The sequence below is a fragment of the Pseudophryne corroboree genome, unplaced genomic scaffold (genome assembly GCF_028390025.1).
Source record: "Pseudophryne corroboree isolate aPseCor3 unplaced genomic scaffold, aPseCor3.hap2 scaffold_298, whole genome shotgun sequence".
Lineage (NCBI taxonomy): Eukaryota > Metazoa > Chordata > Amphibia > Anura > Myobatrachidae > Pseudophryne > Pseudophryne corroboree.
In genome coordinates, this window is record NW_026969651.1 from 132,001 (window position 1) to 152,143 (window position 20,143).

The 20,143-nt window shown below is 45.3% G+C and overlaps 2 non-coding genes across 2 annotated transcripts; both read right to left on the bottom strand.

Annotated features, from left to right (window-relative positions):
- Positions 1-18,310: 18,310 nt before the first annotated feature.
- Positions 18,311-18,473, bottom strand: LOC135015926 (U1 spliceosomal RNA). Its single transcript, XR_010214094.1, has one exon. It is a non-coding gene; the product is annotated as a U1 spliceosomal RNA (small nuclear RNA).
- Positions 18,474-18,625: 152 nt separating this feature from the next.
- LOC135015757 (U1 spliceosomal RNA) lies at positions 18,626-18,789 on the bottom strand. The gene has a single exon (XR_010213943.1). It is a non-coding gene; the product is annotated as a U1 spliceosomal RNA (small nuclear RNA).
- Between the last annotated feature and the right edge of the window lie 1,354 nt (positions 18,790-20,143).

A 20,143-nucleotide genomic window follows, 5' to 3' on the forward strand; every position in this document is an offset into this window, starting at 1 on the left:
TTCCTGGGTCATATAGCGCTGGGGTGTGTGCTGGCATACTCTCTCTCTCTGTCTCTCCAAAGGGCCTTGTTGGGGAACTGTCCTCAGATAAGAGGATTCCCTGAGTGTATGGTGTGTCGGTACACGTGTGTCGACATGTCTGAGGTAGAAGGCTCTCCTAGAGAGGAGCAGGAGCAAATTAATGTGGTGTCTCCATCGACAACGCCGACACCTGACTGAATGGATATGTGAAATGTTTTAAGTGCTAATGTAAACTTATTACACAAGAGATTAGACAAAGCTGAAGCTAGGGAACAGTCAGGGAGTCAACCCATGCCTGTCCCTATGTCGCAGGGACCTTCGGGGTCTCAAAAGCGCCCACTATCCCAAATAGTTGACACAGATACCGACACGGATTCTGACTCCAGTGTCGACTACGATGATGCAAAGTTACAGCCAAAATTGGCTAAATGTATTCGATATATGATTATTGCAATAAAAGATGTTTTGCACATCACAGAGTCCCCTGTCCCTGACACGAGGGTACACATCTATAAGGGAAAGAAACCTGAGATAACCTTTCCCCCCTCACATGAGTTGAACGAATTATGTGAAAAAGCTTGGGAATCTCCAGACAAAAAGCTGCAGATTCCCAAAAGGATTCTTATGGCGTATCCTTTCCCGCCAATGGACAGGATACGGTGGGAATCCTCCCCTAGGGTGGATAAAGCATTGACACGCTTATCCAAAAAGGTAGCGCTGCCATCCCAGGATACGGCTACCATCAGGGACCATGCTGACCGCAAGCAGGAGGTTACCCTAAAGTCCATTTACACACATTCTGGTACCTTACTCAGACCGGCAATTGCGTCGGCCGGGGTTGTAGCGCGGTGGCAGCATGGACAGATACCTTATCAGCAGAGATTGAGACCCTAGATAAGGATGCTATGTTATTGACCATAGGGCATATAAAAGATGCTGTCCTATATATAAGAGATGCTCAAAGTGACATTAGTCTACTGGGTTCTAGAATAAACGCTATGTCAATTTCTGCTAGACGAGTCCTATGGACCCGGCAATGGACAGGTGATGCCGACTCAAAAAGGTATATGGAGGTTTTACCTTACAGGGGTGAGGAATTGTTTGGGGAAGGTCTCTCGGACCTAGTCTCCACAGCTACAGCTGGTAAATCAAATTTTTTGCCTTATATTCCCTCACAGCCTAAGAAAGCACCACATTATCAAATGCAGTCCTTTCGATCACAGAGAAACAAGAAAGTACGAGGTGTGTCCTTTCTTGCCAGAGGTAAGGGCAGAGGGAAGAAGCTGCACAACACAGCTAGTTCCCAGGAACAGAAGTCCTCCCCGGCCTCTACAAAATCCACCGCATGACGCTGGGGCTCCGCTAAAGGAGTCCGCCCAGTTGGGGGCACGTCTTCGAGTTTTCAGCCACATCTGGGTTCATTCGCAGGTGGATCCCTAGGCAATAGAAATTGTTTCTCAGGGTTACAAGCTGAAATTCGAAGAGGTGCCTCCTCGCCGGTTTTTCAAATCGGCCCTACCATCTTCTCCCCAGGAAAGGGAGATAGTGTTAAATGCAATTCACAAATTGTATCTTCAACAGGTGGTGGTCAAGGTTCCCCTGCTTCAACAAGGAAATGGAAATTATTCGACCCTGTTTGTAGTCCCAAAACCGGACGGTTTGGTCAGACCCATATTAAATTTAAAATCCCTGAACCTATACTTGAAAAGGTTCAAGTTCAAGATGGAATCGCTAAGAGCGGTCATCGCCAGCCTAGAAGGGGGGGATTTTATGATATCTCTGGACATAAAGGATGCATACCTTCATGTACTCATTTATCCACCTCATCAGGCGTACCTAAGATTTGCGGTACAGTATTGTCATTACCAATTTCAGACGTTGCCGTTTGGTCTCTCCAGAATTTTCTCCGAGAATTTTCACCAAGGTAATGACGGAAATTATGGTGCTCCTGCGAAAGCAAGGTGTCACAATTATCCCGTACTTGAACGATCTCCTCATAAAAGCGAGATCAAGAGAGCAGTTGCTGAACAGCGTATAACTTTCACTGAAGGTGTTACAGCAACACGGCTGGATTCTCAATATCCCGAAGTCGCAGTTGGTTCCTACGACTCGTCTGACTTTGCTTGGGCATTATTCTGGATACGGACCAGAAAAGGGTTTATCTTCCGATAGAAAAGGCCCAGGAACTCATGACTCTGGTCAGGAACCTATTGAAACCAAAACAGGTGTCAGTGCATCACTGCACTCGAGTCCTGGGAATGATGGTGGCATCATACGAGGCCATTCCCTTCGGCAGGTTCCATGCGAGGATCTTGCAATGGGACCTACTGGACAAGTGGTCCGGGTCACATCTACAGATTCATCAGTTGATCACCCTGTCCCCCAGGGCCAGGGTATCTCTCCTGTGGTGGCTGCAGAGTGCTCACCTTCTAGAGGGCCGCAGGTTCGGCATTCAGGACTGGATCCTGGTGACCACGAACGCGAGCCTCCGAGGTTGGGGAGCAGCCACACAGGGAAGAAATTTCCAAGGTCTTTGGTCAAGTCAGGAGACTTGTCTTCACATCAACATCCTGGAGCTAAGGGCCATATACAACGCCCTATGTCAAGCGGAGACCTTACTTCGCGACCAACCAGTTCTGATCCAGTCAGACAACGTCACCGCACTAGTTCATGTAAACCGCCAAGGCGGCACAAGGAGCAGAGTGGCGATGGCGGAAGCCACCAGAATTCTTCGCTGGGCGGAGAATCATGTAAGCTGTCAAAGTCAGAAAAATATCACGATGCACACTGCCATATTTGCACCTCATATGTGTCCCTGCTGCGCATGCGTGCGCTCTCCCGTGCGTGCGCATACTCGCTGTTGCGGGCACCCGCAGGCGCACGGTATGCGCATTTACGGTAGAGATTGTGTGCATCTAGCGGGCGACTCTTTCGTTACATATTTTCACCATATAATGCATTTTGTAGATTATGGTCCCTTTGATAGATTCTGAAAGTTTAGTTAATGTAGTATGTTCCTGGACAGAGAGATCCCTCATTGTTTGATACGAAGGGTCAGACAGGAGTAATACAGTGGTGTTTAGTATCCATCGGAAGAGTATTTAATTAGCAATATTCCGGTGTTGGTTTGAAGCGGATCAATCGCTCGTGCGAATAGTTATGGACATAAGAAGTTTATGAACATTTACTGTATCCATGCGGCGGGAAATCCAGTTTCCCTCCCACCTGAGCTGTTGGAAATAGTCACAGCCCACCTGTATGAATAACCTTTTGTTATAATGCGAAGACGAATTCCTGTGTCCAATGAACAATGAGATTGTAGGGACCATTGAATTGTATTGTGTGTGGGGCATAAATAGACAGGCCGATCACATCCAGCACTCACTCTTCATCGGTTATCATTGCTGAAAATCGGGAGCTGGATGTCCAGAGGCGCATGCGATCGTTTCCTTTGTGCGTAAGTTTTCTCCGTAATCATATTGTCTTTTCTTGTTATTATGGGCCATATCTTTCTCTCTCTCTCTTCTCTTTCTCTCATTTTCTCTTAAACGTACTTGTATTGTATTTACTGTGTAGTTACCTGGTTAGTTAGTCTATGTTATATTGTAGTGTATGACTTGTATTGTATTAATTCTTTTGCAAGTATAACATTCATAATATATATATTAGGCGTTGGACCCTAAGCACGGTATTTGTGTATTTCTTATAGTGTTAAGTATTCTCAGAGCGTCGGTGACGCTCGAACAGCTTTTGAGTTAATAAGGTTATACAGTGTTGCATTTACACCCTATCTCTACACTAAGGTTTTACAGCAAATTACATTGTTTGTGGTTTAGACATAAAGGTTTAACATTGTGAGCGTCGGCGCCGCTCGTGATCTCCTCGTGGTCTCGAGCGTCCGCTACGCTGATAGCGTAGCATTACGGTAGTCGCTCACCTATAAGTGTGCCCGATACCAACAGCGTATTCTCGTGAGCGTCTGTATCGCTTGAGCAGCCCGCTCCCGATACAGCGTCCGTTACGCTATAGCGAACCATTACGTTAGTCAGCAGCCAATAGCGTGCCTGCCTGTGATCTCTTGGCCGTGAGCGAACGTGACGCTTGAGCGTCTCGACCACGGCTAAGCGATTGTTACGCAACGAGCGTACCCTTACGGTACTCCATACGCAAATAGCGTACAGTGTTCTTAGACCTCACAAAGGGTTTTAAATAAGATAAATATTTAGCTTTATCAATTGGCGGCTCGTCCTGTCCTTCACATATCTCTGCTAGGTAATTTCAGCAGACATTATCCATCAGCAAAGGGCGGGAGATCATATTCTTCGCAGTGCTGACGGGATAAGCGTCTGTTTCGCTTAGTAAAGGGTGCTGAAGGAATCCGGGAACCGGAGGTAAGAACAACACACTAGTGTCTTTTAAAACTGTTTATTTCTATCTTGCGTACGCACACACGCATATCTGCATTTCTTTTTCATTCGTGTATTTTCATATATCACTCTCCTGTTTGCCATTTTATAATTGATAAAACGTGCTAAGAGAGATTTGTCGCTATTTCATAGTTAAAGTGTAAAAGTAATGCGTTAAGGGATAAAGTGTAAAGCACACACGCAGCTCTACCTAAAGGTAAAAGGAGAGATTGGTGTGTTGCACGGTAGACGACTGAGGATCATCTACATTGATAAAACGTGTTAGTTGTGTTACGGTGGACATTGGTTTTGTATACACGTGTCTCTAACAAAAGGCTGAGACTCGCGTACGCAAAGGCCGACGCACGCAGCGTAAATTATGCAACGGAGCGTCTGGGTACGCCCACGTAACTCAAATCACACGATAGTGTTGATTTTTAAATAGCACAATAAGCGATAAATAGCGCAATAAGCGATAAATATCGCAACAGGCGATAAATAGCGCAACAAGCGATAAATAGCGCAACAGGCGATAAATAGCGCAAATCTATTTTAAATCCGAAATTTAAATTAACAGATCCTTCTCCAAATTTACAACACATCTGGTCTAAAGAAAAATTTCTGCGCAGAAATAGAAATAGAAACAAAAGTGTGTATGTGGTGAGTGAGTGTTTGTTTTTACAATTTTGGGGATTGAACCACAGAAATCATCGAGTTCTCGTGAAGTACATACGTGTAAGTGACATACGTGGTGGCTAGGGAGGCATCTCTGGTTAAACATAAAATTTGAGCATTAGAGTGTAGCAGACCAGGAGGTCATACTGTAACAGACCAGGAGGTCAGACCAGGAGGTCGCATAACAGACCAGGAGGTCCAAGTACAGCAGACAAGGAAGTCCGCTATAGAGACAAGGCACAACACCAAGAAGGGTTGGTGCGACACCCATATAGGCCATAAAAAGCTCAGGCTGAAGGAATTCGCAGCTGCTGAATGTCGATTCCACTGGTCGCTCCGTACATAAGATTAGTTGCTTATGTGCTGAACGATTGTACCGCACGTAATTGTGTGCATTAAGTTAGTCTGACCAGTACCATTTGTGTACAAACCCGGTCATAAAACTATTTGTACATTCTGACGTTATTTGTGTAATTTTTTATTTTCTGAAGGGAAGTTCGCTGGTCACTCAGGAATTGTCCAACAACCAATAGTTACTGGAAAGAGTAAGTGTTCTTCGGATATCTCTCGCATGTTCCAGTAAATAGAGGTTCATAGGGGCCCTGGGTCGAGTACGCCAGCGCTATATCAGTGTGTGGGCGTATTGGTCGGCGTGGGCGAGTGAGTGAGGTGCTCGGTAAACTTCACCGTCAACCTATCTTTTAATATTTTGGTTTTTTGTAAGGGTTCGCTGAAGACCCTGAGATAAAGGTCAGAGGTAGAGCAAGCAACACCTGCAAATTATGGGGGCCAGTTGTTCAGGAAGGGGGCGATCAACCTCGGTTCGGGTTGATTCAGTAAACCGACCAGTCGGGTCGGCAAGGTATGTAATGTGTGAAAAATATGGTTTACATACAGAAATTTTATGTGATGAATGGGAGAGAATGACAGTACATGACGGGGAGAAATTCCCAAGAGTAGGTAGCTTCAGCCCAGAAGTGTTAATGAATTTAAGGAGGAGGATATGTCTCATTAAATCAACAAAGAGACGAATCCAACATTATGATTATTTGCAGCTATGGCAACAGGAGGGTGAAATACAGAGAGGATTGGCTCTGGCGGCGGGATCTGGCCCTATCAGGAAACTGATAGCCACGGCCCCGCCGCCACCATACATATCAGGAGAGAAATTGGTTGCGGAGAATGACGCATCAGGGGGTAACAAACAGGCACTTAGCAACTGTATAAATGTTAAGGATAATGTTAATAAGTTAACCAATGCAAGCATTAACCCGTGCAAGTTGTACCCTGTTTTGAACTTTCCCCAGGAGTGTGATCAAGAGGACGAATCGGCAACAATATCGGCGCTCTCTCTAGCAGCCACTATATCAGAAACGACAGTAGGCACGGCCCAACCCATAAGATTAGTAACAAAGCCCCCTAGCGGAGGGACAGGTGAGGTCGTATCAACGGGTAAGTACGGCACCTTACACTATGCTGAAACCATTTCACCACAGGCTGTAGAATCTACACAGAATGATGTTAGTAGACTAAATCCTGTTAGGGTAATAGCTGTTCCAAATGGGAAAACTGACACATCAGGAGTCACTCCTATCAGGAACATTGCCATGTATATCCCATTTTCCAGAATGGAATTAAGGACCATAGTGTCTGAATTCCCTGACCCCAGAAAAGACTTAGTTGCTAGCCAAAAATACATCAGAGACCTAGGAAACACTTTAGAGCCCAATAACAAAGACTGGCAGATATTGCTGAGGGCATGTTTACCCTCCAATGTCGACTCAGCTCAATTTTTAGCTGACTGTGGATTGGATCTGGATGTACCTCTTACAGATGTGTACAACAAAGATAACGTAAAAAGAATAAATTTACAGTTAAAGGAGTATTTCCCAGCTGTAGCCAAATGGAATAGAATTTTTTCCATTAAACAAAAAGAGACAGAAACAGCTGCTGATTATTTTCACCGGGCATTATTAGAAATGGCAAAGTACACTGGCATAGAGGACATTAGGACCAATGCAAACCATCAAGAAGTAGCAGTATCTGTGCTAATGGATGGTTTAAAAGAAGCATTAAAGACAAGGGTACAGACCACGCAACCATGTTGGCGAGGTCTGTCAGTGGCTACTTTGAGAGAGGCTGCTATTGATCACGACCGGAATATCACCAGACACAGGGAGTCGCAAGGTGATAAGTTAATGTCAGTAAGTATACAGGCCCTGACCACAAAACAGCCTGTGTTTATATCACCAAACCCTGTGGGTAAGTCAAATGTGGTAACATGTTATTTTTGTCATAAACAGGGACACATAGCACGAGACTGTAGAGCGAAAAATTCGCAAAGATCTTACCAACCCCCTAGACAACGACACGACACACGACATTGGGAGCAAGGTCCGCAGAGACGGAGTTATGAGCCACATGCAGGAGAAACAAAAAGATACCCCCCGAACAGAGACTGGCAAACTCCTGGCAGTTCCCATTTAACCCCTTCACAAGTAGTTGCTGCCAGCGGGATTCAGGGAGGTCACCATACCCAATAGGGGTGTAGCCATACCTGTAATCTGCAGCCAGTAAAATTGATTGCAAGCCTTGGGAGTGAACCTGAAATTGCAATCAATGTAGCTGGTAAATCATTAAACTTTCTTGTAGACACAGGGGCGGCCAAATCAGTGATAAATTCGACAGTGGGCATGAGAACCACTGGTAAGACAATTCCAGCCATAGGGGTAACGGGAGTAGTCCAGCACTACCCTGTTAGCAAACCAGCCGAGATTACAGTAGGGCCTTTACATACCAAGCATTCCTTTTTGCTGGCTGCATCGGCACCGACTAATCTCCTGGGAAGAGACTTACTGTGTAAAATGGGGTGCGTCATTTATTGTACTCCTGAAGGTGTATTCTTGGACATACCTGAGAATCACGCTCAGGAAGTGCGAGACATGTTAGACTCCCCATCAAAATTAATGTCACATACCATTATGACAAATAGGACTCCATCCAAAGTAGAAGAAATGACATCCCAGATACCAGAGTCACTTTGGACTAAAGATGGACAGGACACTGGATTAATGGCAAACGTAGCTCCAGTAGTTGTACAAGTAAAAGATGGTAGGATAGCTCCAAAAATCCCACAGTACCCTCTGAAGCCAGAGGTGGAGTTAGGAGTGTATCCCGTAATAGAGCGCTTGCTACAACAGGGTATTCTGGTAAGAACGTCCAGCACTGCCAATAGTCCCATCTTCCCTGTGAAAAATAGTGGGGGGAGGGGTTACCGGCTAGTGCAGGATCTAAGGGGGATCAACAAAATAGTTGAGAGTCAGTTCCCCGTAGTGCCAAATCCAGCTGTCATCCTTATGCAAATCCCTCCCACTGCGAAATTTTTCACTGTTATTGACCTCTGCTCCGCTTTCTTTTCGGTACCTCTGCACCCTGACAGCCAATATTTGTTTGCATTCACATACAGAGGAGTCCAATACACATGGACTCGATTACCACAAGGTTTCATAGACAGTCCAAGTATATTTTCCCAGGCTTTGCATGATTGTTTACAGTCTTTCCAACCAGAGAGTGGATCAGTATTAATACAGTACGTGGATGATCTACTACTGTGTTCTGATTCATTGGAAGCATCCCTGAAGGATACGAAACAGCTCCTGTTTCATCTTTCAGACACAGGACACAAGGTTTCCAAAGACAAGTTGCAATTATGCCAAACTAAGGTAAAATATTTGGGACACTGTCTAACACAAGGACTGAGACACCTGACCACTGATAGAATTCAAGCAATTAGAGACATGACTCTGCCAAAAACCCAGCAACAGATCAGAACATTTTTAGGAATGTGTGGGTATTGCCGTAACTGGATCCCAGGGTTTTCCATTCTAGCGTTACCTCTGCAGGAGATGGTCTCCTCAAACAAACCTGATCGGATTTCGCATACAGACGAGTCCGAGATGGCATTTGAGAGACTTAAACAGTGCCTAACGCAGGCACCAGCATTAGGTATGCCAGACTATGGGAAACCCTTTGAGCTGTACGGAACAGAAAGTGCTGGTTGCGCGGCAGGCGTCTTAACCCAAAAGCACGGTGATGCCAGCAGGCCAGTAGCATACTACAGCGCTCAGCTAGACACGGTAGCGCGATCCCTCCCCACATGCTTGCGAAGCGTCGCTGCGATAGCATTGCTAGTAACGAAAAGCGAAGATGTAGTGCTAGGTCACAACCTCACAATTCATACACCACATGCAGTGTCAGCCTTGCTAAATTCTGCCCAAACCAGGCACGTCTCATCAGCGCGGTTTACAAGATGGGAATTGGCACTAATGGCCCCCGTAAACATCACCATAAGGAGATGCAGTGCATTAAATCCTGCAACATATCTCCCAGGTGTGCCTGGACAGGCACAAAAGGTGGAGGATGAGAGTGGTGGGGAAGGAGAATTTAACACACAGGAGGACACACATGATTGTATGGAATATTTGACCCAAAATTTTACCGCAAGGCCTGACATCAGTGACAACCCGCTGGAAAATGTAGATCTAACTTTCTACACGGACGGTAGTTGTCACAGACAGTCAGACTCGGGAGACTTGTGTACTGGATACGCAGTCGTAGATGACCAAGGCACCATAGAAGCGGAACCGCTAGGCCCACCTCACTCAGCCCAGGTTGCTGAACTGGTCGCCCTAACCAGAGCATGTGAATTGGCTAAGGGCAAATCAGCCAATATCTACACCGACTCTAGATACGCATTCGGGGTAGTCCATGATTTCGGAGCCCTATGGCGCCTCAGAAATTTCATGACGGCAGCTGGTACACCGGTAGCGCATGCAGCTCACATCAAAAGGCTTCTAACAGCGATACAGGAACCCGACAGAGTGGCTGTTATCAAGTGTAAAGCACACACATATAGCCAGGACCCAGTATCACTTGGTAACAGCCGAGCAGACGAAGCAGCTAAGTTAGCAGCTGGTACCCCCAGACAGACAGACACCACACAACTGATGGTATTTAATACCATCAACACACAGAAGTTGTGTGAAATGCAAAATTTGTGTTCCACACAGGAAAAGGCAGTCTGGAAGGCGAAGGGATATGGCCAGGAGTCCTCAGGACTCTGGACGGATGGACAAGGTAAACCGGTGGCCCCCAGAGCATATCTTCCATGTTTAGCTGAGGCAGCTCACGGGCTGACTCATCTGGGCAAGGAAGGAATGTGCAAGTTGGTAAGAGCATATTGGTGCGCCCCAGGATTTTCATCTCATGCAAGTAAGAGAGCAATGTCATGCCTTACCTGTTTGAGAAAGAATATCGGAAAGGCAATACCAACAGAACCATCTCATATCCCACCTGCAGGCGGTCCTTTCCAGGCAATACAGATTGACTTCATTCAATTACCCCCTTGTCGAAATTTGAAATATGTACTTGTTTGTATAGATGTGTTCTCAAATTGGGTTGAAGCATTCCCGGCGGCCACAAATACCGCTATGTTTACTGCTAAGAAAATTGTGCAGGAATTTGTATGTAGATATGGTATCCCTAGAATTATCGAAAGTGATAGGGGTACCCATTTTACAGGTGATGTCTTTCAAGGAATGTGTAAGTTGATGGGAATTGATAGCAAGCTGCACACTCCATACCGTCCACAGGCGAGTGCGAAGGTGGAAAGAGTGAATAGCACTATTAAAAATAATTTGAGCAAAGTTATGGCAGAAACAGGATTGACATGGCCAGAAGCTTTACCCATTGTACTGTACAGCATCAGAACCACTCCCAGGTCCCCTCTTAATCTGTCCCCTTTTGAAATCTTGTTTGGTCGACAACCGCATGTTATGATTAACCCTCAGGATGATTTGAAGTGTAACAATGAAGTGACTGTAAAGTACCTGGTTAATATGAGTAAACAGCTAAGGAATCAAAATAATAATTTGAAGTTGGTGATTCCTGATTTACCAGATAGTAATTGTCATGACATTGAACCTGGGGAGTATGTAATGATACGAAATTTTCTACGCTCAGGTTGCCTTATTGACAGATGGGAAGGACCATACCAAGTCTTATTGACTAGCACTACAGCATTGAAAGTTGCCGAGAGAGAGACTTGGGTTCATTCGTCCCATTGTAAGAAGGTTGCTGATCCAGAGAGGTCCCGTGATAAGGAACAGACGGTAGAGGACGTTGTATCACTGGAGTGTCTGTTCCAGGAGGACTGAGGCGGCACCTGAGCATTGAAAATCACAAGATCAAAAGCAGTTGTCGATTCCCTGTTCCCTTTTATTGTTTTTCTCCAACTTCCCATCCCCTCTCCCTCAAATTATTTTCCCCCCCTTCTCATTCTTCTTCGTTTCCTCCTATAAGATGGACTTGCCCCAAGAGACTGTGATCCGGATTTTCCTGTTGACCATGATGTTGACCAGAGCAGTCTGTTCCGGCGAGAGTACCATGGAGGTCGAGAGAGGTTCTGGAATGGGTTCTGATGACAGAGATGGAGGCGTAGTTTTCCGAGAACAACATAATCAACAAGCAAAGGCGAGTATCAGAAAACGATCCGATAGCATTGACAATAGAAGGAATTGTGAAGGATTGTTAGCTGAAGAAAACTGTATCTGTAGGCTCTGTGACAACGTAGTCGAGGATGGGTGCATTAAGAAATGCCAATCCAGTTTTAATATCCACATGGACCGGCATCCCTTGAGTGACTATCACTCCTTAGTGGGTAGCGTGTTAAATCAAACAGATTGTTGGGTATGCTCTCAAGTACCTCAAGGTCATAGCAAATCAGGACTAGTACCATTTCCTTTAACGATAGGGGAGGTACTTGAGCTAAGTGGTGGGAGACCGGTGGACAGGAGGTTTAATATCTCCAGTCCTCCTAGTTTGAAGCTCCACCAATATCATGTGGATAGATCCCTCATATGTTTTAACATTTCCAATCCCCGAAAGCCGGGAAATTGGGAAGTGTCATGGAGTAACCAAACCATGACCTTTTCATATAGAGCAGATAGAATGCCGACAGATACAGAGCTTATACGCCACATAGCCAGTAGAGGAAAATCTTTCCGGTATAGGTATACCCTAGGAAGTAGGATTACGAGAGTTGGAGAGGTATCACCAGGATACTGTGCACATATCGTACAAGCTGATACGTGTACTAGACAGATGGGAGAATTAGGGTTAGGAGATTTCACATGGAAAATGTGTAATATGGTTATGTCCTACTCCGTCCCATATGTTCTCCCCGATGATGCATATTTCATATGCGGGAGGAAGGCGTATAAGTGGCTTGCCCCAAACTCTGAAGGATTGTGTTATATTGGAAAAGTATTGCCTGAGGTAATGACTGTATCACATGCCAAAATGAAAGACATACACCGTGTTGCCCAAACTCCTTATACTCACACCCATTACGAGCACGTAGTTAAACGGCACCTGATAGAAAGAACAGAGCACCCGGCCTCTGACATGATCCATGAATCCACCGGGATTCAGTTTCTACTTGCGTTAGACCTCACTCGCACCGCCAGAGGAGTGTTGAATTATAAATACATATCTGCGCTCGCAAATTTGTTAGACAATATCACAGAAATGTATGATGACACGTTTAGGTATACTGGAAGAGAACTTCAAGCTTATAAAACAGAACTAGTTCAGCATAGAATGATTCTCAATTATCTCACAGCAGTAACAGGTGGATATTGTGTCACACTGGCAACGCAGTACGGCGTGAAATGCTGCACATATATAACGAATAGTACCGAGGACCCGGTCGAGGTCATAGACCAAAAGATGGACGATATTCTCCAATTGAAGTGGGAATTTCGCAGGAGACACAATCTCACCCTTGCTGCTGTGAGTAATGAGCTGACTAGTTGGGTGTCATGGTTGAACCCGCGAAATTGGTTCTCCGGTTTAGGAGAATGGGCTCAAGGAGTTATAATGGATGTAGGGAAGTTTCTCCTATGTATCTTAGGTGTTATCATAACGATTGGCTTGATATTTAGATGCGGTCAGGCTTTAACGAAGTGCAAACGAAGTACCAGGGTGATGAGTTTAAGGAGTGAGGAAATTGTAATGCGATTTCTACGGTCCGTTTCTTTCACCTGTTTTTCCGTTTTCCTCTGAGGTAAAAAGACCCACTTGGACGAGGAATTTGATGAGCCGATATACAGACAACAGATGGATTAAAGAAGAAGTTTTGACAACCTTATACACAGATTTTTGATGAACTATGCCATAGATCCCCAGTTTCCCTAGAAATTTTAAAATTACTCTAGCCCAACACTTTTGTAAATCTATGGACATTGACAAAGCTTTTTGCTCGCACCTTATGGGCAAAAGCACAAAGAAGACTGCATTCAACAGACACCAAACAAGACCTCAATCGACGAATGTTCATTAACCTGACATAGAATACCACTGCATTTACCGTAACTATGTATTTTCTTCATCTCTACAACCTTCAGGTAATTACACACATAGTATAGGGAATACAGGCACAGATATCAGCAATCACATATTCCCCCATTCATGTATCATCAACTAAAATGTGCTCCCCATTTTTGTTACAACCAAAATCCGAAAAAAGCTCGGTAAAGTTTGACAGCCCATCCACAGACCCGTACCACGGGATAAGAAGGAATTCAAATGTATACTTCGCAATACCTCAAAGCTTGATTTAAAACACGTACGGCACGATGATACATGACCCCCCAAACATGGATTCATACACACATGCTTCTGCTATCTCACTAGGTCATACCCTTTTCCTACCTTCTCCTCTCCTCCCCTACCCAACCATGTAAATGTATTAACCCCTGACATATATTTTTCTCTTTTTGAAATGTTTTAGGAAGTGGCAGTTATTGTTGACTGCCAAAGGGTGGACTGTCAAAGTCAGAAAAATATCACGATGCACACTGCCATATTTGCACCTCATATGTGTCCCTGCTGCGCATGCGTGCGCTCTACCGTGCGTGCGCATACTCGCTGTTGCGGGCACCCGCAGGCGCACGGTATGCACATTTACGGTAGAGATTGTGTGCGTCTAGCGGGCGACTCTTTCGTTACATATTTTCACCATATAATGCATTTTGTAGATTATGGTCCCTTTGATAGATTCTGAAAGTTTAGTTAATGTAGTATGTTCCTGGACAGAGAGATCCCTCATTGTTTGATACGAAGGGTCAGACAGGAGTAATACAGTGGTGTTTAGTATCCATCGGAAGAGTATTTAATTAGCAATATTCCGGTGTTGGTTTGAAGCGGATCAATCGCTCGTGCGAATAGTTATGGACATAAGAAGTTTATGAACATTTACTGTATTTGCACTTACTTATCCATGCGGCGGGAAACCCAGTTTCCCTCCCACCTGAGCTGTTGGAAATAGTCACAGCCCACCTGTATGAATCAACCTATGACCTTTTGTTATAATGCGAAGACGAATTCCTGTGTCCAATGAACAATGAGATTGTAGGGACCATTGAATTGTATTGTGTGTGGGGCATAAATAGACAGGCCGATCACATCCAGCACTCACTCTTCATCGGTTATCATTGCTGAAAATCGGGAGCTGGATGTCCAGAGGCGCATGCGATCGTTTCCTTTGTGCGTAAGTTTTCTCCGTAATCATATTGTCTTTTCTTGTTATTATGGGCCATATCTTTCTCTCTCTCTCTTCTCTTTCTCTCATTTTCTCTTAAACGTACTTGTATTGTATTTACTGTGTAGTTACCTGGTTAGTTAGTCTATGTTATATTGTAGTGTATGACTTGTATTGTATTAATTCTTTTGCAAGTATAACATTCATAATATATATATTAGGCGTTGGACCCTAAGCACGGTATTTGTGTATTTCTTATAGTGTTAAGTATTCTCAGAGCGTCGGTGACGCTCGAACAGCTTTTGAGTTAATAAGGTTATACAGTGTTGCATTTACACCCTATCTCTACACTAAGGTTTTACAGCAAATTACATTGTTTGTGGTTTAGACATAAAGGTTTAACATTGTGAGCGTCGGCGCCGCTCGTGATCTCCTCGTGGTCTCGAGCGTCCGCTACGCTGATAGCGTAGCATTACGGTAGTCGCTCACCTATAAGTGTGCCCGATACCAACAGCGTATTCTCGTGAGCGTCTGTATCGCTCGAGCAGCCCGCTCCCGATACAGCGTCCGTTACGCTATAGCGAACCATTACGTTAGTCAGCAGCCAATAGCGTGCCTGCCTGTGATCTCTTGGCCGTGAGCGAACGTGACGCTTGAGCGTCTCGACCACGGCTAAGCGATTGTTACGCAACGAGCGTACCCTTACGGTACTCCATACGCAAATAGCGTACAGTGTTCTTAGACCTCACAAAGGGTTTTAAATAAGATAAATATTTAGCTTTATCAAAGCGCACTGTCAGCAGTGTTCATTCCGGGAGTGGACAACTGGGATGCAGACTTCCTCAGCAGACACGACCTACATCCAGGAGAGTGGGGACTCCATCAGGAAGTCTTCGCACAGATTGCAAGTCGGTGGGGACTGTTCCAGATAGACATGATGGCGTCCCGCCTCAACAAAAAGCTACAGAGGTATTGCAACAGGTCAAGAGACCCTCGGGCAGTAGCTGTAGACGCCCTAGTGACACCGTGGGTGTTCCGGTCGGTCTATGTATTTCCTCCTCTACCTCTCATACCCAAGGTGTTGATAATAGTAAGAAAAAGAGGAGTAAGAACAATTCTCATTGTTCCAGATTGGCCGCGAAGGACCTGGTATCCAGATCTGCAGGAAATGCTCACAGAAGATCCGTGGCCACTTCCTCTAAGACAGGACCTGTTGCAACAGGGGCCCTGTCTGTTCCAAGACTTACCGCGGCTGCGTTTGACGGCATGGCGGTTGAACGCCGGATCCTAGCGGAAAAGGGTATTCCAGATGAGGTCATTCCTACGCTAATAAAGGCTAGGAAGGACATGACATCTAAACATTATCACTGTATATGGCGAAAATATGTTTCTTTGTGTGAGGCCAGGAATGCTCATACGTAAGAATTCCACCTGGGCCACTTCCTTCACTTCCTACAAACTGGAGTGAATTTGGGTCTAAAATTAGGCTCTATTAAGGTTCAGATTTTGGCCTTATCCATTTTCTTTCAAAAGGAATTGGCCTCTCTTCCTGAAGTAAGTACAAACTTTTGTGAAGGGAGTACTGCATATTCAGCCTCCTTTTGTACCTCCGGTGGTCCCTTGGGACCTTAACGTGGTGTTAAGGTTATGGTTTGAACCACTTAAAATGGTGGAGTTTAAATATCTCACTTGGAAGGTGGTCATGTTATTAGCCTTGGCTTCCGCTAGGCGAGTGTCGGAATTAGCAGCTTTATCACATAAAATCCCCTATCTGGTTTTCCATATGGATATGGATTGCAGACCCGTCCTCAATTCCTGCTAAAAGTGGACTCATCCTTTCATATGAACCAACCTATTGTGGTGCCTGTGGCTACGCGTGACTTGGAGGATTCCGAGTCCCTTGATGTGGCTTTGAAAATTTACGTGGCCAGAACGGCTAGAGTCAGAAAAACAGAAGCACTGTTTGTCCTGTATGCAGCCAACAAGATTGGCACCCCTGCTTCAAATCAGACTATTGCTCTCTGGATCTGTAACACGATTCAGCAGGCGCATTCTATGGCGGGATTGCCGTTGCCTAATTCAGTCAAGGCCCATTCCACTAGGAAGGTGGGCTCTTCTTGGGCAGCTGCCCGGGGGTCTCGGCACTACAGCTGTGCCGAGCTGCTACTTGGTCGGGTTCAAACACCTTTGCAAAGTTCTATAAGTTTGATACCCTGGCTGAGGAGGACCTCCTGTTTGCTCAATCGGTGCTGCAGAGTCATCCGCAGGAGCCCGTTTGGGAGCTTTGGTATAATCCCCATGGTCCTTACGGAGTCCCCAGCATCTTTTAGGACGTAAGAGAAAATAAGATTTTAAACCTACCGGTAAATCTTTTTCTCGTAGTCCGTAGAGGATGCTGGGTGCCCGTCCCAAGTGCGGACTACTTCTGCAAGACTTGTATATAGTTATTGCTTACATAAGGGTTATATGTTAGTTTTCATCGGTCTTGGACTGATGCTATGTTGTTTTCATACTGTTAACTGGGTAGTATATCACAAGTTATACGGTGTGATTGGTGTGGCTGGTATGAATCTTGACCTTGGATTAACAAAAATCCTTTCCTCGTACTGTCCGTCTCCTCTGGGCACAGTTTCTCTAACTGAGGTATGGAGGAGGGGCATAGAGGGAGGAGCCAGTGCACACCCAGATCTAAAGTCTTTCTTAAAGTGCCCATGTCTGCTGCGGAGCCCGTCTATCCCCCATGGTCCTTACGGAGTCCCCATCATCCTCTACGGACTACGAGAAAAAAAATTTACCGGTAGGTTTAAAATGTTATTTTTTTCTCTGCAACCCACTGCTAAATTGTGCTTCCTAGCTGTTTTTTATAAAATCACTTAATTAAATCTGGGAGAACAATCTTCATGACAATAGTATCTCCTATGCAAAATAAGTATGATTTGGGATAGGGCTGGGGAGGGCCGTTGCTCAGGCACATCTCTGTCAAGTAAAGGAGATTCAACTGAGGCAGCACAAGGGAACTCTCATCTGGGGACAACAACTGCAGGGAGAACACATATTTTCAGATGAACATGGGGTGGCAGAAGGCTGCCTAATACTGAAGCACCCCCAAACAACAAACCAAATGCAACAACTAGTGCAAGCATTCCTGGGGGATGGCCTGCAGCAGATGGATTTGAATATGGTGATGTCATCCAAGCAGTGGGTCAAAGTTGGCTTCAACCCTCGTCTGCATATGAAAAGAGAAAAGGAGCGTGCAGGGCATGGAGGCCTTTTGTGGTGCTTGGATGACCCCTAGTTCGCATTAAGCACCCCCACCCTCCTTCGGTGTGGGGCTCATGTTGGCCATTCCCCAGCCCCTGAAGCATTCAAGCTGATTTCTTGCAGCAGCTGGGCACTGTAACAGCTCCAGAGCTGCTCTGTAAAGCAAGTAAAAGGGTGTGGGCCCTGCAGCACTACCTGTAGTTTGCATTGTGCATTGGGAGGCACAAAGTAAGCAGACGGGAGGAGAAGTCAGGATAGTGCACAAGGGTATAGAAGGGAGGGGCTCAAGAAAAAAGAAGTGGAACCAGACAGCAAACTAGGCTGGAGAGAGACCTGAGACAAAGAGATCTGAATTACATGAGAGCCGACCAGGGAAAACTCAAATTATGCAGTCAAGTTTCCCACATTTGGGGAAATCGCAGGGGCAGCACACCCAGAGTGCAATGGGTGAGCCTTGCCCTGGGAGAAGCAACTTCATGATCATAGTATCTCACCTGGCAGGTAAGTAGGAGTTGGGCTAGAGCTGGGGAGGGTCGCTGCTCGGGCACCCCCCTGTCAAGTGAAGGAGATCCAACTGAGGCAGCACAAGGGAACTCTCGAAAGAAGAACAAGGCTAGAGGAAGATCTGAGACAAAGAAATCTGACTTTTACCAGAGCTGACCAGAGGAAAGCACAAACACAGTCCCCCACTACCACAAATAATGCAGTCGAGTTTCCCACATTTGGGGAAATCACAGGGGTCAGCATACCCAGAATGCAATGAATGAACCTAACCCTGGGAGAACAATCTTCATGACCATGGTATCTCCTATGCAAAATAAGTATGATTTGGGATAGGGCTGGGGAGGGCCGTTGCTCAGGCACATCTCTGTCAAGTAAGTTGCATTTGATTTGTTGTTTGGGGGTGCTTCAGTATTAGGCAGCCTTCTGCCCTACCATGTTCATCTGAAAATATGTGTTCTCCCTGCAGTTGTTGTCCCCAGATGAGAGTTCCCTTGTGCTGCCTCAGTTGAATCTCCTTTTGGAGAAGACCTCAATAAGATTGTAGCTGATCTGGCTACTGCTAAAACAGCTTGCCTACCTAGTATGACTCCTACCACGCAGAAGGCTAAAAGTACTTTTCTTTGCCCTTTCATCCTCCAGGTAAAGCGTACCCAAGGTCAGGCATACCCAAAGCAAGCTCATGTTTCCAGACCTGCCAAGCCCAGACTGAAGCAATCCTGGGCTGCCCATCAGCCTGCTTCCAAAACGGACAAGCCTGCCGCATGACGGTGCAGGCCTCCCTCTGGGGGATCCCAGGGTGGGGGGCCCGACTTCTAGGTTTGGCAAAGAAAGGTATAATTCTAAGCTAGAGAATTCTGTTTGGAGCTCACCTTGTACTTTGTGAAGAAATAATCAGCATTGTGGCTGAGCAGATACATGTAGTGTGTGGCTGCAAACTGCATGGATCTGCTGCGTTGTAATGCTGATTCTTTTTTTTTTGCAAAGTACCAATAGCTTCATATAATGTTCACAATTTTTATGCAGGATCAAATAGCTCAATAGGTAGGGTGTTTGATTAGAATTCAACAGGTTATAGGTTTGAATCCTGGGTATGGTAGTTTGAGATGTGTTATTTAATAAAGTATGTTGTTCTGACTGCCGGCATCCTATCACCTGGGATATCATACTAAATAAATGGAGTTGATAAATTTTTTTTTTTTTTTTTTAACTAGGGACAATTTCCAGATACTTCTCTTTATAACTGAGATTGCCCCCTGGAACTTCACATCAGTTGACAACTATGCATGAGTGGGCAGTGCTTGCCCTGGATCTGTCCACCCATTTATGTGCCGCCATAAAATAAAGCATGACTAACAGTTATCCTGGGCGTACACTACACAATTATCTGTCAGGCTATCTATCCAGTCTGGATGGATGGAATGAAAATCTGGTAATGTATAGGAGCAAATGTCAATTAACCATTTGCTCCCAAACACTAGAAAAGTGGTCAAAAATGGTCATTACACAAATTGGTTAAACCCAAAATTTAACCAATTTGTTTAGGGGACCATTTTTGTCCATTTTTTAGTGTTTGAGAGTAAATCGTTGATGGTCATTTGCTCACATAGATAACCGGATTTCTATTCCAACCAGCCAGTGTTGGAGAGATGGTCTGCCAGATTACATAATGCATACC